This window comes from Erigeron canadensis, chromosome 7 (assembly GCF_010389155.1).
Source record: "Erigeron canadensis isolate Cc75 chromosome 7, C_canadensis_v1, whole genome shotgun sequence".
In the NCBI taxonomy this organism is placed as follows: domain Eukaryota; kingdom Viridiplantae; phylum Streptophyta; class Magnoliopsida; order Asterales; family Asteraceae; genus Erigeron; species Erigeron canadensis.
This window is the reverse complement of record NC_057767.1, coordinates 14,564,037-14,589,361: the sequence shown is the minus strand read 5'-3', so window position 1 is coordinate 14,589,361 and position 25,325 is coordinate 14,564,037.

The following is a 25,325-nucleotide window of genomic DNA, read 5'->3' as shown; positions in this document are numbered from 1 at the left end:
CAATTATCAATCAATTAATATAAAAGTTGAAAACAATATTTAAATCCAAATAAATGTGGGTCTTCGATTAAACATATAAACCTTGTTCAACATTCACAAGCAACATTAATTCGACCCTATGACATGCTTACTACCCAAGCGGGTGCTAAAGATTTAGCTACTCATATTAAAAACACAAGAACAAACAAATAGATGAGAAATCATATTATACCAAATGAATGAAGATAATCCGGTAGCAATGATGATTACAATCCAAAGCTGAAAATATGTGAAACCCTAATCACTTGTTTGCTCTCTAGTATTCCAAAGTATGAGAAAACTAATAAAATTGTGTTCAGAATTCGTACAAAGTGCAGAACCCTAACTGAACCCATATACCAAATACGCGTGTAACGGCCGTTACTGGACTAACTGGCCGTTACACTTATACTTGACCACTAACGGGCGTTACCCCAGTAACGGCCGTTACACTCCAGTTAATTTTTAACAGCCGTTACACTTGTAACTGCCAGTAATAGGAGAAACCACAAATCACCTATATAACGGCCGTTACTACAGTAACGGCAGTTACAACTTCCAGATTTCGTACGTTTTCTTCATCTTTCGCTTGATTTCACCCGAATCCTTCTCCCGTTTCTTCCATAACTCATCAAAATCAACCAACTCATTCGTCTAATCAATTTCCAACCTGAAAACACTCAACATACCTTCAAAGCATCGAAAGTTGGATATAAAACTATCAAAATGACGAATAATTGGTTCTAAAATCACGTGGGAAATGGTATAAAATATGACACATCAAATCCCCCCACACTTAAGCTTTGCTTGTCCTCAAGCAAATCCAAACTGAAAATCATAAAATTCCTTGGCATATCATGGAACCACATTTCAGTAATCAAAAAGAAGCTCAACCACAATCAAGAATGAGAATAAATGGTTATGCAGTTTTAATCTTAAATGAAAACCGGAATGTTTGACAATATTTGACCGATACACAAGCCTTAATAACACGACTAAGCACAAATGAAACGAACAAGTGACAAATCGCCTATCCTACTCCAACTAACTTACTCTTGGGGTTGAATATTTGAATAATCACTCAATGCCAAGTCGTGATGCATAATCTTTTAACCATAGGCTTGTACAAGGATCGTTCCTAAGTCGCCAAGGCGCACGCGCCCTATAACGTCTATCAGAAAAGGACTTTAAGGGTTGTATCATTTATGAGGCTTACCCGGGTAATTAAACAAGGTATGGAAATTTGGGTAAACAAATGGTGTTAACAAAGAACTAACACAACATTCAACAAAATTTTCACAAATAGTCTAGTCCAAACAAATCCGTGTCATTAGTTGCCAACGGTCCACATCCCAAAAGTTCTCCATCAAACAACTTATCAACCAAACCTAACCAATGTTGACTTCAAGCAAACTTGCCAACTCCAAACACTCTAACCATTTATATATTAACTTCAGCGCACTTTCTTGGTTATAACGACGAACCAACTTACATAAAATGATTTGACATAAAGGAGAAATACCAACTGACAGCCCAAGCTCAAATTTTTCATTTTTCATTTTAAATTTTTTTTTTTTGAGAGCTACTTTTACTCTGACTAATTGGTATTCTCTTACATAATTTAAGAAATAGTGACAAATCATATCAAAATATGCTAAGATGAACAATTTAGACTTTATCTAAGAACCATGACGAAATCAAACTACCCCCAAATAATGAGAATATCCCGACCTGACATAATAAGACAAAACCCAAACCATCCAATCTAGCAAAGGCAACCAATGACCCACCAGGATTTCGACTATCGGTATGGCGAAGGAAGGTTTATATTTAGGTAGATTTAACAAAGAACAAGCTAGTGACAAAATGTTTTCTAATGTTTCTTGCACTAAAATCGAGTGCAACATACGGGTTTCCAACGGGTGGTTCACTAACCAGTGTAGTTAGCTACTAAGCACATCACAAAACATGCACATAACAGATTTTTACGAAACAAAAGGTGAATGAACAAAGAATAAAGGTATTAATCTAAATTTGCCTCTTCATCATATAGCAAAATAACGGGACGATCAACAAGGACAAGTTTTAGAATCAACGCAATCACCGGCATACTCATAGCAAATGAAATAACTCAGAAATGGAAAATCAACCTCAAACTTGCACATCATAGTTCAGAGCTCTAAAAGAGACCCTTACTTCCAGATAAATCCAAAAGCCTAAGAGAGGGACAAATTTACAAGGCTAAAGGTTCCAAAACCGTAACACCTATCATATCTAGCAATGAATCAATAATATCTCACAATTTTGTTGTTTTGGTGCTATAAGCATGCTAGTAATGTTATTAATCCAGAAGGGATGCCACGTTAATCAGTCAAAACAATTAACTACAAGGACAAGCAAGCAAAAGTTTCAAAATTCCTCTAAAATACCCGACTTTTCCTATTTACCATCCCTCCCACACTTAAGTTGGACAATGTCCTCAATGTCCAATAAACTAAGCCAATCTAAGGGAAATAGGGAAAGTAATCTAAGAAGCAAAAATAAGGAATAAGAAAAACTTGCCGGGTGTGAAAGGTGTTCCATGCGTGAATGATGCCAACAAGAAACATGAGCGCTGAACTTACTGCCAGCATATGCATATGACAATCAACGTGCTATCACCACTAACACACAATAAAACGTTAACGTATATATAAAAAGAAATCCATGCAACGTAGAATTCCATGCAATCAAACCAACATGTAAGGGAAGGAAAATAGTCTCATCACCTCTCAAAGGTGGATACAAACAATTAAAGACACATCCAAAGATAAACTGAAAATGTAAAAATGTTTCAATGATAATAACCAAAATCATCAATGCTCAAAACTCAGGAGGAGGAAAAGCTGAAGGGGCGCCATCACCGTCACCGTCACCATCACGTCGCCCCCCAAATATGCCATAGAAATCAAAGGCATTTCCAGAGTACCTATCACCACTGTAGGGAGGCGGTTGAGAACTACTGGTACCTGCATCAGATGGAGCCGCCTGACCTTACTGGGGATGGTAGTGATCAAAAGCATTCTGGCTGATGGGGTAAATCGACGGTGGCATAAACGGCTGCTGAGGAGGGAACTGTTCGGGAGGTACCTGTAATGGCACAGAAGGAACCTGTGGAGGAGACCCTGAAGCAATCCAACTCTGCATGTAAGGCTGGAAGTACTCCTGCTGATATGCCATTCGGTTAACCTGACTACCGACAAAACGCGATCAATCATCCTGGCGGTCCAATCGGTCGTTAATCCCAGTGATCCCATGAAAGATCTCGTCCACACGCTGTCCTAAACCTGAAAAATCAAAAGCATGTGAGCTAGAGGTAGCACCTCTAGTTGGCGCAGAAGCACCAACACCAGTATCCGGCTCCTCATCCATCTCATCCTCAGCATCCATATCGTCTCCTTCATCCTCCGAGTCCTCATTCTGGCTAACCATACCCATTCTAATCATTGTCGCCCTATCAAGTACCCCACTGCGACACTAAGCTTGAAAACCCGGTAAAAGACCAAATTGATCCGTCTGGACCAAACCCATCCGCCTTGCCAAATGACAAACAAGGAAACCACAGGCTACATGACCCTTGGCTTTACATGCCCCTTTTCATACAAATATAAAGCCACAGCCCTAGCTAAATTGCAAAAGACCTTCCGAACCATGCAATACAAGAAAAATAGATCAGTGCTAGTAGCATTATTTGAACTACTATGCCTATTGGAAATGGTCTCGGCTATCATTCTCAAAAGCAACTTATAAAGCGGATTCTGAATAGCAGATTGTTTGACATTATAATGGAATTCTTGGTCACTCAAATTCTCCTCCTCCCAAAACCTAGTTGCAGTCATGGATGCAGGCCATTGAACAATCCCCTTTGTGAAAGCCACCCTCTGAACATCATCCTCACTATAAAAACCCAAATGGACCCCAAACTCTTGGTAGGACATACAATGAATTTGACCTCCTAGATGGAAAGTCATAACCGTTTTCTTACAACTTCCTTCGTCCGTATTCAACCTAAACGAACTAAAGAATTCATTGCACAAATGTCTCCAGATGTTAGTGTTGATGGAGAACAAGGCCCTCCAAGGGGGTGTCAACAATCCGTTCAATTCCTCAACATTTACCCCTAACTCCCCCAGGTTATCGAAATCTAACCTACGATTAGCAATAATAGGCTTACGCCTCACCGCATCTAAAGTAATCTTAGGTTGGTACTTTGCGGGTACCTCCTCGGGAGTACGGATGACGGGGGCTCGAGCTTCTGGTTGTCTAGCCCTTGAGGCTGAAGCTTCAGCTGCAACAGCAGCCCTTTGCATGTCACGCTGTCTCTTGGTAGCCATCTACAAAATCAAGCATACACATATATAAGGCTACAAAACAATGTAATGACTTCCAAGTTTACAAAAACTTAAACCAAAAATTAAATCACAGAAATCATCTAATTAAAATCTTTCTCTAAATAACAGAACAAAAACCTTAATTTTGACAAAATCAATTTAAGTGATTTTTCATACAAACAAACCCACCATCATTATCCTTTCCAATTCTCAAAACTCATATTTGTTAAATAATCACAGAAATCATCACGTTAGAATTCATCCCCTAATTAAAGAAAAATTAAACAATAATTGCGACAAGATCAATTTAAGCGACTAGTAACAAACATTATCTATGATTCTTAGTTCAACAAACTTTAATCTTCCCCCACACTTCAACTAAATAATGGGGAAGAAACAACTAGCATTATGAAGTTTATAGCTATGGTTTCGAAATCTAACATGAATAACAATAGCCATACCCAACTGATTTGAACCCTTCACACATAATATCTCCAAGAACAATAATCATCTTCAATAATAAAAACGAAAATTAAAAGAAAAGATTGAAGAATCATACCTGAAGAATTTGATGATCGAACAAAGATTTTGGAGATTAATAAGAGAAAAAGAAGACAAAGACTCAAAGCAAGAATACCCCTTTTTTTTCTATGCCTGTTGCTCGTGTGTGTGTGAGATAAGAGATTTCTATTAGATTTTCCTGACAATGGACAACCCTATCTATCCTATCCATTCGCGTGTAACGGCCGTTACAGGAGTAACGGGCGTTACAAAACAAAGCGAGACTAACGACCGTTTGGGCCATAACTGGCCGTTACAGGAAAGACACAAAACTCCCCTCCTAATGGGCGTTAGGAGGGTAACGGGAGTTACAAACCAACTTGGAGCTTAACGGGGGTTAGACAGATAACGGCCGTTACAAAAACAAACGACCTTAATGGCCGTTACAACCCTAACCGGCGGTTACAGCAGGAAAACAAAATCCCCACCTAACGGGCGTTAGGTGGGTAACGGGAGTTACACTCTTCTTTAAAAGTTAAACTTTAACGACCATCTAACACTTAACGGACGATAGGACCTGAAGCAGCAACTTTCTAACGACACGTTTACTTACCTCTTTACAGCACTTACCTCAACGCGCGAGACGACCTTCGGACCTGCAATTCTTGATACAAAGACATTAAGAACATGCAAAATAACTGAAACTAACGGAAATAAAAAAAAATCTTTTTGGCTTTTTATAAATTTTAAACTTTTTATGGATTTTTCGATTTTAGAAAAAGAAAATGACAAGATAAAAATGAAAAATAAGATGAAACAAACTCGGGTTGCCTCCCGATAAGCGCTTAATTTATTAACGAGTCCTTAGCTTGACTCGATCACCTTTTACTTTCACTTGTTGATGGCATAAAAGCCAATTTCGAACACCTCCGCATTTTCTTCATCTTCTTCATGATAATGCTTCAAGCGTTGTCCATTGACAATTAAGCTCTCATCATTGCCATACAACTCCACATATCCGGACGAATAACTTCTTTTCACCACATACGGTCCAATCCATCTCGACTTGAGCTTCGGTGCTTTGATTTTGTACTTTGATTGAAACAAAAGAACCTTGTCACCGGCTTTAAATTCCTTCCTCTTGATCTTCTTATCATGCCAAGCTTTTGTACGCTCCTTGTATAACATGGAGTTGTCATAAGCTTGCAACCTCATTTCATCCAACTCGTGCAACTGCAAAAACCTTTTCTCACCAGCCAAGATTAGATCCATATTACAATTTTGCAAAGCCCAATAGGCTTTGTGTTCAATCTCAATCGGGAGATGACAAGTTTTTCCATAAAGAAGCTTATAAGGAGTAGTACCAATTGGAGTCTTGTAGGCGGTTCGAAACGCCCACAAGGCATCATCAAGCCTCTTGGCCCAAATCTTTGGGTTATCCTGCACGGTCTTTTCAAGGATCCTTTTCAAAGCCCTATTTGTGTTTTCCACTTGGCCGCTTGTTTGAGGGTGATAAGAGGTGGAGAACCTATGGGTGACCCCATACCTCTTTAACACCTTAGCAAGCTGGTGATTCGCGAAATGGGACCCGCGATCACTAATTAAGGCCTTTGGTACACCAAAACGACTAAACAACTTTTTCAAGAATTCAATTACAACTCTAGCATCATTAGTCGGAAAAGCTTTAGCCTCGGCCCACTTGGACACATAATCAACGGCTACCAAAATATAAAGAAACTTATGTGACGGAGGAAAAGGACCCATAAAGTCAATCCCCCATACATCAAAAACCTCACATACCTGTATCATTTGTTGAGGCATTTCGTCTCTCTTAGTGATATTACCTTGACGTTGACATGCATCGCACACTTCCACTAATGTTTTTGCTTCCCTGAAAATGGTGGGCCAATAGAACCCTGCATCATATACCTTCTTACCCATCACAGATGGTCCGTAATGACCACCGGTAGGACCATGGTGGCATGCATCCAAAATCACACGGGTTTCAGCACCGGAAACACATCTCCTGATCATTCCATCTGCACACATTCTAAACAAATACGGTTCTTCCCAAAAATAATGCTTAATCTCAGAAAAGAATTTCTTCTTTTGTTGAGATGTCATTTCTTCAGGAAGAACGTTAGCACAAAGACAATTAGCAATGTCTGCAAACCATGGTTCTTTTTCTCCTTATATCTTCATCAGGAAAATGATCATTAATCTCATGCTCTTGCAACTCCTCAAGGCGAGGGTTTTCGAGCCTACTCAAATGGTCGGTCGCCACATTTTCCGCCCCCTTTTTATCCTTGATCTCTATGTCGAATTCTTGCAAAAGCAAAACCCAACGAATGAGACGGGGTTTGGCATCTTGTTTGGAAAACATGTACCTCAATGCGGAATGGTCGGTGTAAACAATAGTCTTATTGAAAACCAAGTAGGGACGAAATTTATCAAAAGCATACACAACGGCCAACAATTCTTTCTCGGTCACGGTGTAATTTTGTTGGGCCGGATTCAAAGTCTTGCTAGCATAAGAAATGGGATGGAAATGTTTATCCTCCCTTTGGCCTAAAACGGCCCCTAAGGCATAATCACTAGCATCACACATTAACTCAAAAGGTAATGACCAATTGGGTGAAATCATAATTGGTGCATTAATCAACTCTTTCTTTAACAAGTTAAATGCGTTAAGACAATCGTCATCAAACACAAACGGGACATATTTTTCCAACAACTTGGTCATTTGCCGGGTTATTTTTGAAAAATCTTTTATGAACCTACGATAAAAACCGGCATGACCCAAAAAGCTTCTAATTGACTTGACATTAGTAGGTGGAGGTAACTTAGCGATAACATCAATTTTGCTTTATCAACCTCTAGACCTGCTTTAGAAACTTTATGTCCCAACACAATCCCCTCCTTTACCATAAAATGGCATTTCTCCCAATTTAAAACCAAATGTGCCTTTTCACATCTTTCAAGCATTTTATCAAGACTCTCTAGACAACTCTCAAACGAACTACCAAAAACAGAAAAATCATCCATGAAAACTTCCATAGAGGTTTTGATCATGTCTTGAAAAATGGCAATCATACATCTTTGAAAAGTTCCGAGAGCATTGCAAAGACCAAATGGCATCCTCCTATAAGCATAAGTGCCATAGGGACAAGTAAACATGGTCTTTTCTTGGTCTTTGGGGTCAATGGGTATTTGGAAGTACCCGGAGAACCCGTCCAAAAAGCAAAAATACTCGTTTCCGGCTAACCGTTCGAGCATTTGATCAATAAAGGGTAAGGGAAAGTGATCTTTGCGGGTTGCATAATTCAATTTCCGATAATCAATACATACCCTCCACCCCGTGACAGTTCTAGTAGAATCAATTCGTTCTTTTCATTCAAAAGTACGGTCATCCCACCCTTTTTCGGCACACAATGCACCGGACTTACCCATGAACTATCCGAAATGGGGAATATGATTCCCGCATCAAGTAATTTTACTATCTCCTTTTTTACCACATCTTTCATGTTCGGGTTCAATCTACGCTGCCTTTGCACAACCAGTTTAAAATCATCAATAAAATTTATGGTGTGCTTACAAAATTCTGGACTTATACCCGGGATATCGGAAATTTTCCATGCAAAGGCCTTTTTATGGGCCTTTAGGACGGTCATAAGTCTAGACTTTTCATCCTCCAAAAGTGAGGAGGAAATGACAACGGGCAAGAAAGACGTACCTTCAAGATAAGCATACTTTAGACGGTCCGGAAGTGGCTTGAGTTCCAAATCGGTAGGAGGATTCTCCACCGAAGTTAGCACTCGTCTTCTATCATTAACGGTGATCTCTTCAAAAGTTTCATCTTCCGGTGGCGTTTCATCAACACTCGACGCCATGATCTCCTGCACCATTTCACCAACCATTTCTTGTTCTTCTTCACTACAAGCTAGAAATGCTTCATCTCCCTCCATATCTAGAAAATCCATGAGCTCCTTTTCCAAAACATCTTCTTCCTCGACTACATCGATCCTGAAACAAGATTCATCACATGAGTAAGGATGCTTAAGAGCCCTATCAATATTAAAAACAACCCGGTCATCGCCAACCCCTAAGGAAATCCCCTTAGCTTTAACACGGATGATAGCATCCGCGGTCATGAGGAACGGTTGGCCAAGAATTAGAGGGACATTAATATCCGCCTCCATTTCAAGAACAACAAAATCTACCGGGAATATCATGTGACCTACCCTAATTTGCAAATTTTCCGCTATCCCCATGGGATATTGGAATGAACGATCCGCTAGCCTAATGCTCATGTGGGTAGGGGTCAAATCACCTAAAGACAATCTTTTGTACACAGAATAAGGCATTAAATTTATGCTAGCCCCTAAATCGGCTAGTGCCTTATACAAGACAGCACCAAAAGCACAAGAGATAAGAAAACTCCCTGGATCTTCTAGCTTAAGGGGAATCTCATTCTTGATGATAGCTGACACCTCGGCACTCAGTACAGTTGTCTTTGCCTCTTCTAACTTCTTCCTATCCGAAATAAGATCTTTGAGAAAGTTTGTATAATTTGGCATACCTGCAAGAAGATCAACTAAAGGAACAGTTATGTTAACATTTTGAATCAAATCAACAAACTTTTTAAAATTTTCCTTGATCTTCGCTTTCCTCAATCGTTGAGGAAAAGGTATCTTTGGCTGATACGGTTTAACCGGTGGTTTCTCAACAGGAGTCTTCTCAGCAGTCTTGGATGGAACGGCCGGTGTCTTCACGGCTAGTTCTGGTTCCATCCCAATCTCATCATCAACGGTTTCATCGGCTTCAACCTGCACAATAGGAGTAACATCATTAGGCAATGGGTTTGCAGAATTATAAGTGTTACCTGCTCTTGTTGTGATCGCGTTGACTTGCTCGTTTCTAGCGTTCGGGTGGCTATACTTGGCTCCTGATCCTTGGCTATTTTGCTGAGGCTTAGGATTCTGCTGGGTATTGCTCGGTAATGTACCGGGCTGCCTATTTGATGTTCCTAGCCTTTCAAGCTTAGCCTCGATATCCTGAAACGTTGCTTGAGTACTCTTCGAACGTTGCTCAAGCTTATTCGCCAATCCATCCAACCTAGTACTCATAGCATGCCATTGAGAGGCCATCTTCTTATTGGTAGCTTTCTGAGCACCTACCAAATCCTTCATGATATCTCTTAATTCAGCATTCGCATTCTGCTGACTGTTGAACCTGCTAAACCTGCTTCCACTAAAACCAGAATTATTAGCATTAAAATTGGATGAAGGAAAAGAAGTACCTGATGACCGATTTTGATAACCGGTGCCCTGATTGAAGTTCCCTTGCTGATTCTGGACATAGTTAACTTCCTGAGCTGGCTTATCCGGACAATCTTCTGAATAATGCATGTCCCCACAATAATCACAACCATCAGCAATCACCTTAACATCCTTTTCAATGCTTTTGAATCTCACATCTTGGTTGTCAAACCTCTCGTTCATCTGCTTTGTGAGGGCTTTGACTTCAGCAAACAGGCTCGATTCTTCACCACTCTCCACCTTCGCCACAGTCTTAACACCAGTTCTCTTGCTTACAAGTTCATCACGATCAGAGAACTCCTTAGCCATATCATCTAAATTTTGTACCCTTCAGCTGGGGTGACATTTTTCAGACTACCTCCAAATGCCCCGGCTAATTCCCTTCGAGTTCTCTTTAGCAACCCATCATAGAAGATCTCAACCACTGCTTCTGTGTTCAGACAGTTTCCTGGGCAATTCCTGATCATCTCCTTATATCGTTTCCAGGCATCTACTACATCTTCCCCTAGATCTTGAGTGAATGATCGGATCTTATTCTCCAACTGTCTCTGAGTCCTTATAGAATAGAACTCATCAATAAACCCAACACGAAGCTCATCCGAAGTCGTATACAGATCATCTGGTTGCTCCTTTAACCATGCCCTAGCTCCTCCACATAAGGTGAGTGGAAAAAGCTCAAGCTTCACATTGTCATCTTGGTTCGCGCCATAGTGATAAAACCTACAAATCTTCTCGAACCTCTCTAAATGCCCATATGGATCATTATTAGTCACCCCATCGAACTTTTCTTCCTCCACACTTTTCAAATGACTTCCTTTAATAGAAAAGTTTACTCCGGTGGTTGGAAGGCGAATAGGAGTGCCCCTATTAGTAGGGACATTTCTCCTACGGTCACCGTAAATACGGTTATTGGGGTTTTCCGGCTCTCTATCACCCATTCTCCTGGCTCTGACTGGTTGAGTTGCCTGAGGATTTTCTCTAGGAATCTCGGTTAAATCCTGTTGATCAGTTTTATCCCGATTATCTTCTTCCCCTGAACTATCACCAGTTTTGAACAACCCACTACCTTCGGAGAATTTAGGACTTAAGCACACCTCGGACGTTGAACCTTTCTTTGAGTAATATTGATCCAAATCTACGTCCGGGTGGTCATGGTTTTCGGTGTTTGAATCTATGTTTCCGGTGTTTGAGGGCTCCGTGTTGTTTGATCTGAGTAAGCGTCGTCTGGCTTTCCCTGGATTAGATTGAGGACTAAGCAAAGGTCTACCAGAGGCTCTTGTGTTCATCAATTACAAAGCACCTGCACAAGCACCACAAGAAAAAACCGTTAACCGCACCAGAAACTAACAAAATTAAACCAAAACAAAAATAAAGTCTATCTATTAAAGACAATTAACTTCCTCACAAATGAATGCAAGGAAGGATCGAATCACAAAACTAACAATTACTTAATTCAAATCCCCGGCAGCGGCGCCAAAAACTTGATGTGTATTTTCTAGTCTTAAATTTATGAACGCGAAATACCTAGCTACTGACTACTACACACTTGCGGGCAGTGAACCCGTTCGTATGCAATATAGTTGACTTGGTAAACCGAGGTTGAACACAAGGACTTAATAAGCAATTGTTACAATAAAATGATTCGGATTTAAAAGGGGGGTTTTGTGACCGAATTGTCACGTTGCAAAGTTAGTGAAGAAAGTCAGTAATCCCGTAGGATTAATCGCAAAGAGTATTTGATTGATTGAATCTTAACACAGATTTACACATTCAAAATGAATTTAATTGTTTTTAATTCAAATCCCTCTATCATAGGCGTTTACACATTCAAAATGAATTTAATTGTTTTTAATCTTTATCGTTGATTTCTCCCGAACTCCAACGATTTTAGGTTAATTATAGACCGATTAACCATTTCATAAATCAATTGATAATGACATAGATTTCTCCCGAACTTTTAATTACAATTATCAATCAATTAATATAAAAGTTGAAAACAATATTTAAATCCAAATAAATGTGGGTCTTCGATTAAACATATAAACCTTGTTCAACATTCACAAGCAACATTAATTCGACCCTATGACATGCTTACTACCCAAGCGGGTGCTAAAGATTTAGCTACTCATATTAAAAACACAAGAACAAACAAATAGATGAGAAATCATATTATACCAAATGAATGAAGATAATCCGGTAGCAATGATGATTACAATCCAAAGCTGAAAATATGTGAAACCCTAATCAATTGTTTGCTCTCTAGTATTCCAAAGTATGAGAAAACTAATAAAATTGTGTTCAGAATTCGTACAAAGTGCAGAACCCTAACTGAACCCATATACCAAATACGCGTGTAACGGCCGTTACTGGACTAACTGGCCGTTACACTTATACTTGACCACTAACGGGCGTTACCCCAGTAACGGCCGTTACACTCCAGTTAATTTCTAACGGCCGTTACACTTGTAACTGCCAGTAACAGGAGAAACCACAAATCACCTATATAACGGCCGATACTACAGTAACGGCAGTTACAACTTCCAGATTTCGTTTTCTTCATCTTTCGCTTGATTTCACCCGAATCCTTCTCCCGTTTCTTCCATAGCTCATCAAAATCAATCAATTCATTCGGCTAATCAATTTCCAACCTGAAAACACTCAACATACCTTGAAGCATCGAAAGTTGGATATAAAACTATCAATGACGAATAATTAGTTCTAAAATCACGTGGGAAATGGTATAAAATATGACACATCAGCAAACGTTGTAGCAGATGCTCTTCGTCGGAAAAGTCGTCATGGTAATATTCATGTTGCATCCTAAAGAATGATTATTACTAATGAGTTTTTCGATCAGATTAGAGAAGCCCAAGAGCAAGCCTTACAAAATGATGAAAGAAAAGAACAAAAATGTCAAGTTAAGAATTTCTCTAAAGACTCAAGAGGGTTTATTACTCGTTATGATAGAATTTCGATTCCATTCTCAAGTAACATTAAACAGATTTTATTCGAGGAGGCACACAAGTCTAAATATTCCATTCATCCAGGAGCAACGAAGATGTATTATGATCTCAAGAAGGATTACTGGTGGTCTGGAATGAAGAGAGATATTGTTAAATAAGTTCAAAAGTGTTTAACATGTCTGCAGGTTAAGGCAGAGCATCAGAAACCATATGGGAGTTTACAGCCTTTGGAAATTCCCAAGTGGAAGTGGGAACATCTCACTATGGGTTTTATTACAAAGCTGCCAAAGACACCTCGTAATCACTATGACACCATCTGGGTGATTGTAGATCGTCTTACAAAAAGTGCTTTGTTCCTTCCAATTCGAGAATCTTTTTCTTCAGAAGTGTTAGCTGATCTTTATTTGAAAGAAGTGGTGGCAAGGCAAGGTGTTCCTATTTCTATTGTCTCTGATTGAGATACTAGATTCACTTCTCAATTCTGGCATAAATTCCAAGAGGATATGGTTACTCATTTAAATTTAAGTAACGCGTATTATCCCCAGACAGATGGTCAAAGTGAAAGGACCATTCAGATGCTAGAAGATATGTTACGCGCGTGTATAATTGACTTTAGTGGAACATGGGATCTATATTTACCGTTAGCTGAATTTTCATAGAATAATAGTTATCATGCCAGCATTGAAATGCCACCTTATGAAATGTTATACGGTAGGAATTGTCGTATTCTTATATGCTGGGTAGAAGTGGGACAAAGAGAATCGGGTGGAACTGATATTGTACTTAAGACCACTCAAAAGATTGATATGATTAGAGAAAGACTAAAGGCAGCTCAAGACAGACAGAAATCGTATGCTGACAATCGGAGAAGACCTATTGAATTTAATGTAGGTGATCACATATTGCTTAAGGTTTCTCCTTGGAAAGGGGTCATTCATTTTCGAAAACGTGGAAAACTTGGTCCTTGTTTTATCGGCCCTTTTAAAATTTTGGCAAATGTGGGAAAGGTTGCATATCGTCTTGAATTGCCCGAAGAACTCGCGGGAACTCACAACACATTCCACCTCTCACACCTTCAAAAATGTTTGGCTGATGAGACTAAGTAAGTACCGTTAGATGAGATTGAAATAGATAATAAACTTAACTATGCTGAAGAACCGGTTGGAATAGTTGATGAGTAGGTTAAGGACTTTCGTAAAAGAACATTAAAGTTATATAAATCCAATGGAGGCATAAAAAGGGTTCAGAGTTCACCTGGGAACCCGAAGAAGTCGTGCTGAAGTATTTTCCATCATGGCATATGGCGTGGATCACGAGTTCGTGATCCCGTATAAGTGGGGAAGAGTTGTAACACCCCAATTTTTAAACGGTAATATTTTAACTATGATTATATATTTTAATGTTAGTAATGATAAATAAGACATTTCCTTATTAAGATATTAGTACTTTAATTATAAACTAGATAAAGTATAGGGGATAAAATGTAACTAGTATTATAAGATACCCTTAATTAAATTAAAACATAATTAAATATACTAGATATACTTGTGATTAAGGATATGTGTGGTGTCGTGGGTTCTGACCGACAAGGAAGAAAAGAAAAAAGGCAGGAGTGATCCAATCTAATTTCCCATCCATACTTGATCTCTTTTCTTATTATAATTAAACTTTAAGTGATTATAATAATAATCTCCATATCAAGTTCATTATGAAGTGATTTTGACTAGGGCCCAAAGGAAAATTTGGGGATTTCAAATTTAAGAGTAGTAATGGTTGATTTTAAATAGAGAAAATATTGTTATTGTTTTTGTTATCTAATAAAGTTATATTGCTAGATTTTACTATGGATTTATTAGATGAAAAGTTATATGGTGATGATATTATTATTATTATCATCATTCTTTTAAGAATTTCTATGGAAATACCCATATTATTATAATTGTTATTGTTGTTATTTGGCTAACTAGAATTGGAATTGAAATTAAGATTTGAGATAGCAAAGATATATTGTTAAGTGATAGTATGGTAAAGTTATATTAACTTTATAAGAAAATTGTATTATATATTTAGCCAAACACAACAATATATGTATGTTATGGGTTAGTTGAAAAGTTAAGTAAGCTATATAAGTAATCATGTATTTTGTAATTGTAATAGGTTTTGAGTTCGAGTTATCTTAAGGATTAATTGCAAGTCGTCGTTAATAAGGTGAGTAGAAAGTATCTTTATGTTTGTAGTTAGACTAAAAGAATTGGCGTTTGTCCATTCTTGTAGGTAGTAGACTAGAAGAGTTGGAGTTGTCCATTCTTGTAGGTAGTTAGACTACAAGAGTTGGTGTTGTCCATTCTTGTAGGTAGTTAAAGTTAAGACTACAACAGTTGACTTTTGTTTTAACTCTTGTAGGTAGAGTTAAATAGTAGCTATGAATCCTTATGCTTGTTAGTTGGCTTGTACAAGTAGTTCAAGAAATATGATGAAGTGTTAGGCCTCTCCCTAACCGGCATGTCGACCGCTCTTTGACAGCTCTTCGACCAATACTCCAGAGGGAGTGAGCTCGTCAACCCCCTCATCCTTCAAGCCGTTTCCATCCACGGATGAAGCAAGACGAATAGAGAGAGGATGAGGAGTGGGCCAGCAGGTTTGTTTTTCTTTTCTTATTTCTTTTCAACAAATTTTTTTTTTAGAGGGGCTGATCGATTGATTATCCATATATACATACATATAGGTATATATATATATGCAAGGGAAGAAGACCACATAATTTTCAAAAGGAGAATGATACTTTTAGTATATATTCATTTTAGCCCCTAAATATTTAATAGTTTACAAAATAAGAATGATAGTTTAGAATACTTTTAATTTTTAAACCTTAAATATATATATATATATATTTGTTTTAATTTATATAATGTTTTAAATTTATATAATAATTTTTGTTTAAAAGTAATGGTTTTATTTGTTTTTAAGTATGAAAATAAAATAAATAAAAGTTGTGGAAGAGGGGTTATAGGGTGTAACATCCTAAAATTATTGTTTTAAAATTATTAAGTAGGTAAGGAAATAAGGATTATTAAATGGTCATGTTATTGACTATGTATAAGCTGAAGTAACCAAATGTTAATTACTTTTAGAATTAAGAGTTTGAATTAATTGGCTTTAGGAATTTTGAGGTACATATTAAATCATGGACTTGATTTATTGCTACCATAATTTAAGATATATATACCAATATGTAACGTATTGCATGAGGAGCGTATCATTATAAAACGAAAAAAAACCCTAGGGAATTAGCGGCAGAAAAACGCAAAAAGATTAACAAAGCTTGGGATCATACGACTTATCGTCGACAAATACATATCCGTTCAGATTCGACACTGTTTTAAGGTAACAATCGTTTCTAGCTTTTCTAACTAAATATGCCTCTTTAAAGTTGTATGTTAAATGGTAGTTAAAAGGTTTAGGTTTCGAATATCGTTAGCAGCACAATGTTCATTGATGTATCATATGTCGAGATGGCTATACATGTAAGCTTAAAAATCTGTTTTCGAAACAAATCGATCGGGATATGTAGCAATACTAAACAAGTTTTATTAGCGATTTAGTGTCTTCTTAGAAGATTGAACGAACTTAAGTTTCGCGATTGTATGTTTGTATCTTTCGGGTTTCGGTGGTTGTTCGCGTAATAATGGTTTGAGTGTCACCTATCCATCGCATCTTTTGACTACTCATATAGTTTCGACAAGAGTCCGGGTTGGGTTAAACTTGATCCACGATTTCGATATATGTAAAAAAAAAAAAAGCGTTTTAAAAGTTAGTCGTTTGTCAAGATCATGAGGATTTGCAAATGTCCGATGTTGTGTTTTAAGGTTCAAAGTTATTCTAAATCGATTATTCGAAAAACCGTCTCAAGCATCAAGATCATTCATTATGGCCTCGAGTTCTATATTTTGTTAAGAAAAAGTCACTTTTACTGGTAGTTTTAGTACAAGACGAAGATTTTCTAAGTGTCAATGGTGGATATATAACCTGTTTATATGCGAAGGAGGGGCGGGTGTTCGTGTGAGCAGATTGTGATCGTGAGCATAATATGTGATCTAGAAGTATGAAATCAAATTTAATTGGTTGGCTAAAATCATGGGTCGGTTATATAAACTAGTATATGAATTGCAGCATTGTGATTTCAATTAAACTCTTACTTGACATGGAATTATATGAATATGGTGTATAAGTTAATTAGCATGGAGATATCATATTTAACACTATATATATTTATATATATTAACATAGCTACGTACATATTAGTTATAAGGAAATCCATGGAATATTATAAAATAATTCATGTAGTTATATATATATATATATATATTGTAAAGTTTTATTAGTTCTAAAAACACAGAGGCCGTGCTAAGCCTCTTAGAGGCCGTGCTCTCACTGACGGCCATAAACCCCATTTTTCAACCAAAACCTCTTTTTAACCTCAAAATCAACTAGGATGAGCTTCAAGACTTGAACTTAAGCATAAATGGACATAACCTACATCATAAACTTCAGTCATGATATCAAATCTTGTCCAAAATCATTTTGACCAAATCAAAACCCTTAATGAAACCCTAATTGACCCAAATCGGTTTTTGGCACTCAAATTGACCATGCACACTTAGATTTAATTATGAAATACCCTTAACAACATAAAATGATGAATTTGAGTTGAATTTGACTTACCAAAACTCCCACAATGCGATGAAATCCGAATTTGAACTAGATGGAGAGATTTCTTGCACTTTGAAGTTCCAATTTTTGATATGTTGCTAGAATGATAATTAGGGGGATGATTTTGTTATTATTCCACTTAAAACAACATTTAATGAACTAGAGTTTAGAGAGGGGTAGAACTAAATGTTCTTGCATTTGGTAGATAGAGAGAGTGAATGAGAGAATTGAATGAATGGATGAAGAATGACTGAAAGAGAGAAGGATAGGGTTGGGTTGACTTGAATGGGTCATGGGTTGGGTTGAACCCATGGGTAGGATCCACATTCCTTTCCACTAGCAATTCTTAAATGTCATCTAACGAAAGTCTATTTGCACTAACTAATGACCTCAATTAGCACATAATTTCAAGTTAAATCACAAAATTGACCCATATCAACACATTGAAATTTAATAGCTAACTAAATTGTTAGTCAAATTGTACACGTAGTCAAAAAGGTCAAAATGCACGATTGTTACACTTGCATTATTATCTTATTCAAAATATCCCCGGGCTCCATAAATTCCTTCAAAAACTCGTCCGTGGTCAAGTCACCAAGATCAGAATGTGAATAAACATCACTCGGCTCCCAAAATTCATGCAAGAATTCGTCCAAATCCATTTTACCTATAAAAGAAAAATACTAGAAACCCCGTGAAAAGCAAGTGTGTAAAACAAGAATTAAACTAAATTAAAAAGAAAAATCTAATTAAACTAAATAAAAATAACACTAAGCTATGCTAAACTAATAAAGCAAGTAACTTTCTCGTAAATGAATACAAGAAAGGATCAAACTACAAAATTTCAGACTAAACTCTTAAAATCAGTCCCTAGCAGCGGCGCCAAAAACTTGATGTGTAAATTCTAGTCTTAAATTTATAAACAAGAAATACCCTAGAACTGACTACTACACACTCTCGGGCAGTGGACCCGTTCGTATGCAATATAGTTTAAAGGTAAGTCCAGGATCAAACACAGGGACTGATTATGAGTGAACGAGTTTAATGTAGTTTTAAAAAGATTTTTGGATTTTAAGGACTCCCGTCACCTTGGATTTTGAAAAGTTAGTTTAAAATTAAAAAGAGTTAGAAATTCCGTAGAAATTATTGAGAAGAGAATTTGTATATCAAGATTAATTAAAAGATCATCTACTTCGACTCCATGACACAACATATTTAGGTTGCACTTAAGTTAAAACCAATTCAATATATTGATTTAATAACGAGGTTAGACAAAAAACTCACTAGTTGGCCACCTAGCTTATTATCTCATTTGAACCCATTAACCAATTGTTCAATCCCTAAGTTCCGGAGACCACCTTCCCTATCAAGACCTACTAAATTGACGAATTTGTTTTGTTATTGTAAACAATCTTGTCTACCGATTTTACCAAACCGTTAACACTTTAAATTCTATTATCTATTACCGTTTATTATCTTGTTACTACAAGTCAACACCTGTTAATTGTACCCAATTAACTAGAACAATGTACCTCCTAAACTTGGATACCTCTAAATCATTCATACATTATCAACAAATCAATAGATAAGATCACAAAAACTCAAAACATTAAGATCTCGACAAAACGTTTAACTATCAACTTGAATTCATAAAAATATGAAACCATAATTACTTGTATCACTTCATCTAGTAGATGATAAAACAATCATAAACAAAACACAAATAGAAAATAAAGAATTCATAAATCTACGAAAAGATGAATATTTATGAATAACTTGAACTCAATATTTGTACTTTTAATAAATAGAGTAAAGAAAGTCGAATAGCCCTGTGATGTTTGAAAGTCGAATAACTAAGAAAGTAACCCAATTAGGATCCTTGTTTGCGGCTGCTTCCAAACCGATTTCCCACAAGCACCTCTCCTCCCGAACTAACCTCCTTAGTTGCCGACCTCTTCTCAATCTTTACGTACCTCCTGTAGCCAAATCCCTCCTACGAACTCCTTTAATTCTATTGATAGATCGATTCTTTCATTCCAATTAATGATAGATAGATTGATATTTATATATGGAGTTTGATGTGAAACTGACTTCACCAAAACATGGGCTGAGCCCATATATGACTTTAATAATAAAAGCCCAAGTTTCAAAAGCCCATTTTTGCTCTTGATGTCATACGACCAAAAGAACATAAAGTGTAGACATTTGAGATTTGTCCCACGAGCCGAGCTTGACAAATTGGTTATCTGAAGTCTTTTACTTGATATTTATGCTGCGAGGATACATCATATTCTTCTTACAAGCTTTAGTTCATTTTCTTCCAACTAAAACGGTCTTGTTTAGCATATTCGCGTCATATTCCATATTATAGACCTATAATAAAATAAATCACATATTAAGTATAAAAGTTTATAAAAGTGACACTAATACAAACATAAAATAAATGATATCGCATAAAATAAATATATATAAAATAAGCGATATCATATCCGTAATCTCTTCCGCATCATCTGATGAATCATCAGATAGTTCCCACTTCCCTTTAATGTTTGCCATCATGCATTTGTTCTTTTCCTTTTCTTTCTCAATAGACAAGAGGGCAATTTGTGCCTTAAGCTTCTTGTATTTAGCTTTATATTTATCATCAGGCACATTATAAATTGGGACAGGGGACAGCTTGATTGTTCATCTGACTAGATCTGCATTCCTTCATAAAATGACCTTTCTTACCACACTTATAGCATGTAAGATTAGCCTTGTCCAGAGAGTTGGAGCTGGAAGCATTGTTGAAACCATTAAATCTATTAGATTTATGCTTGAACCTATTAAAGGTTTTAGCAATCATGGCTACCAGATCATCATCGTCAGTTTCATCACAACCAATACTGATCTCAGTGGTTAAACCAGAGTTCAGCAAATTGCTTAACATCTCCTTCATAGAATGTAAATGGACATTCTCAGCAGATATTAAAGCAGCACAAGGTTATCCAATGAAACTGGGCACCTTGGAACCCTAGGCATGGTTCATGGCATCCTGCTCAGCCACAAGTCTTGCAGCATTGTTATCCTCAGTGAATCTAAAAGCTCCATAGAGGGATGCAAAAGTGTGATTGTGTAAGGTTTTACCTTGTCTTATGACAAGAATCATATTTTTCCATTTCGATGGAAGAATATCACAAGAATTTCTCAAGAAGGATGTCATTGTCTTTTTCAATACCCAAACCTCTTAACTGATTGATGAGGCTAGTAAATTTGGTATAAGTACCAGTCAAACTCTCATTTGGTAGAGCAAAGAAGGATTCATACTTCTTGTTTAAGGCAACTTTCCTGGTGACAATGATGTCATCACCTTCTTCAAACTGAATGACTAATTCATCCCACATTGCCTTGGCACTGGGAAACAACACAAGTGTTGGAATTAAGTCTTCAGGGACAGCAGCAAGGATCATGTTTTTCAGTCTGGTATCCATGTCTACCAGTCTACAATCCTCATCTGACCAGTGGTCTTCTGGCTTTTCTCTAGAGCCTCTTCTTCCAGTTAGATCAAGAAGAGGACTTACCCCAAGAGACATGGGTATATATGGTCCATCCTTAAGGATTTTTAACATATACGTCTCTATCCCACCAAAATGCAGTAGCATTATGGCCTTCCATGTCCAAAATGTTTCACCATTCCCGTCAAATTTGGGAACAAGAGTATTTGAGTAGTGGACATGGACATGATTAGTGGCATTTGGAGGAGGTGGAGGAAGAGGGTCGGTATTAACAATTGGATTAGCATTTTGATTAGGTACAGTATTGTTAACATTAGTGTTTTCATCATGACCAGAACCATTATCACCTTCAGTAGTAGACATCCTAGCAGATCTAGGCAATTATATTAGCCTTCTGCTCTAATACCACTTGTAAGTCCCAACTCAAGAGATGGTACTAACTGAAGACACCTCTATGTCAATGGTGAGATTTCTTTGCAGTATAAACACTGAACTAGAGACGACCACTTATAGTGAATGTATACCAAGTACTTGGTTAGATTACTTAGTAGGTGACAATAAGTAAATGACAATGCAATAAGTAAATACACTAAAGTAAATATGGTGAGACCAAGTTGTAATTTTCAAATGTATTTTATTTATTGATGTTAAATAAAATACAAGGTTGTTGCAGAACCAAGATAATACATAAATATAAATATCCTAACAACCTATGAAATACAATTGATCTATACTTGAAATTCTCTTTCACAATCGAAAAACTTAAAGTTGTGAAGTGTTCTCTTCTACAATTAAGAGAATATTGCACAAGTTCACCAAGAATATTGAAAAAGTCTGAATATGCAAAGTTGTATTCTTGTTGTGCAAAAACCTCTATTTATAAGCAAAGTTGGCATTGCGATTCCAACTTTGTCGTATAGATATGGTTGACAGCATTTAAGGAATCTAGTTGAATTCCTTTGAAATGCTTAGTAAGGTAAGTCAAGATGTTACTTTATTCAACCTGCTTTATGCACTTTTGCACTTTAATCATATACAAATGATATTGTCTACTTAAAGCTGCATAAAGCAAAAAGGTCTTCCTCGTAATCAGTGTAAAGCATTGTAAAGGCTTTAAATTGATGCTCTCCAGTTTCTATCTGAATAGAATGTCAACTGGGCTTCGCTGCCATTGTCATTCTCTATCTTCCATTTGTTGTCTTCGACTTCAATTGGAACGTCTTCAGGTTTGATTAGATCTCAACTGGAGGAAGTCTTCAGTTGCATTAACTGTACATCGCAACTGGACTTCAATATATTTCTGGACAAATCTTCTGGTCTCCAGATGCGACTGCAGACTGGCCAGTTTCAGTCGAAACTGGACCTAATACGGTTAGATAAAGCTTTAGGTTCATGAATTACCTCATTGTCGGAGCTGCTCTCGATGATAGCCACGGTCTTTCTCGTCCTCCTATCTCGATCCTTATCATCCATATCTCGAACTAAGCTAGCTTGCACCATATCTTCCATCATTTGTAGGCGTCATTGGTAGACTTGTACAAAAAGTTACCACCGCCAGCTAGGTCTAAATCCTTTTGGGAACTCTTGGTAAAACCATAAAAGAAAATCTCCATGATCTCTTCCTTGTGTAGTCCATTCCCGTGACAGTTTCTGATCATTTCCCTAAGCCTTTTCCATGCGTCAACTAGTGATTCACCCTCGTCTTGCTTGAAAGCCTTGATGTCTCGAAGCATTTTTCTAGCTAAAGTTGGGGAAAGAATCGCGAGACGAACTGTTCGTGAAGTTGATTCCATGTAGTGATGGTACCTTCATCGAGTTCATCGAACCAAGCACATGCCTCTCCCGTGAGAGATGACGGAAATAAGCTAAGCTTCACATCGTCATCGGTGACGTCTCCCCAGTATTTGAACATTTTGCACAAACTCGTGAACTTTCTTACATGCTTATGTGGGTAAGATTTGGTTCGGCCGTCATATTGGTTGTCTTGAATTAACTTAAGGTGGTGGCCTTTGACTAAAAATGAATCTCCTAAGTTGGGTAGAACTATAGCCAATCCCGGTGTCGGTGATATGGATCTCGTTCTTTCCATCACCAGTCGGTCAAAGTCGTCCATTTCGGATCCTGGTGAACTAGGTCTGGTTGGTGATTTTGGTGGGTTTGATGAGGTTGCTTCTAACTGTTGTATCTTAAACCTATCGGGTGATAACGCCCAACCGTTTTTGTTTTTCGAGTAAGTTTCCAGCTTAATTACTTGAGTAAAACTGCAAAACTCCAAAAAAACCGTCAAACGCACCAATATAAAAATGAAATGAAAAATTAAATTAAACTACTTAAAATGAAAATACTACTAGGTTGACCTAAACCTAATTTGACCTAATTTAACTACTAAACCCTAATTTGACTTAAACCTAAGTACTGAAAAGTAACTACTTTGTGTCGAAACACAAGATAGGATCGAACTACACTACTAAACTAAGAATATGTCGTGTCTTCGGCAACGACGCCAAAACACTTGATGGTTGCGTTTGTTTTAGTATTTAAATTTATAAAAGTTGTACAAGTAAATATCTCAAAACACACACACGCCTTAACGGACACGGGACCCGATCAGATTTAGTATAGTTAAGTGATAAGTACAGGATCATTCGTAGGGACGTGCTGCTTTACCTAATCTAGTAATACGTATAATTCTAGCGGTTGTGGGGTTATCACGATTTCCTAAGAAACTAATTAAAATACTGAAAAGTAAATAGAAGCCGCAACCACTTATTCAGCGAGAGGTTTAGTCTAAAAATAGTTTAAAAAGCGAATAACAATAACTAAATTAAAATACTTGTTTGGCATCTCAGATCTCATGACACGACTGAATATCATTCTACTTACTTGCTAGACGGTTTAAAAGTTAATCACGACTCAGATTCTCGTTAGATTCAATTTGCCTAAGTAACTAGTGTTGTCCCTAGACTCACACTATTCTATACACAAATTCTCGTTAGATTCATTGTTTAAGCATTAATGACTTAAAGTTTGTGTTGCTAGTTCATCTTTAAGTTACCCGGCTCTTAAGCCATGACCAGATAATAAATCTCTCTGGTGACCACAGTGCTCGTTTCCAAGTCATTGGATTGCGTATGACATTGTTAAGCATCATGTTATATTCATCCTAATTACTATGGTTCTAGATCTCTCGGTTACAAGTGAACCACCTTTTACATCTAGTTATAGACCGACTAGTGTTTTCCATCCTTATGTATTAATCGTAGTGTATGATTATAGACCGATCATCAGAATTAAATCAATACATGCAGATATAGAACCGATAAGAATATGAAGAACTAGTAAAACATGAATCTACGATAAACAGTAAAACACACTCCAATAGATCTAACAAATAAAGTAAAATAGATAAACGTCTACATGATCACATCGATCCAAACAAGTATTCAACCTACTAGCCTACCATTATTAAAGAAATAACAAAGTCTGAAAAGATGAAAGACGTTGTTTATCAACTGAAAGTAAAATAAAAGAGTTGATCTAGGTTGAAGATGAAGATCGGAAGGTGTTAGATGCTCCAAAACCTCCTTGGAATCTGCAAAGTCGACCTAGGGTTTGATGTGGGCGGGTATGGCTGCTGAATCGGCTCTCCCGTAGGGTTTTGAGGGCTGCTTCGGCTAAAATAGGGTGATAAGCCATTTTCTGGACTGGGCCGCCCAGCGGCGCTCGTTGGGCTCCAGCGGCGCTGGGTAGGGCCCAGCGGCGCTTGCAAGGTGTCAGCGGCGTTGGCAGCTCCTGCTGCTTCTCGTATCGCTTCGTTCGGCTCCCGAATCACCTTTTTGCGTCTTGTAACTTCATAGACCTTCATCTTGAGTTACTTGATGCCATTTACCCTCACTCGCATCTTCTGCGAACCTGCATAAACATAGAATCCAATAAGTATTAACTCATTTA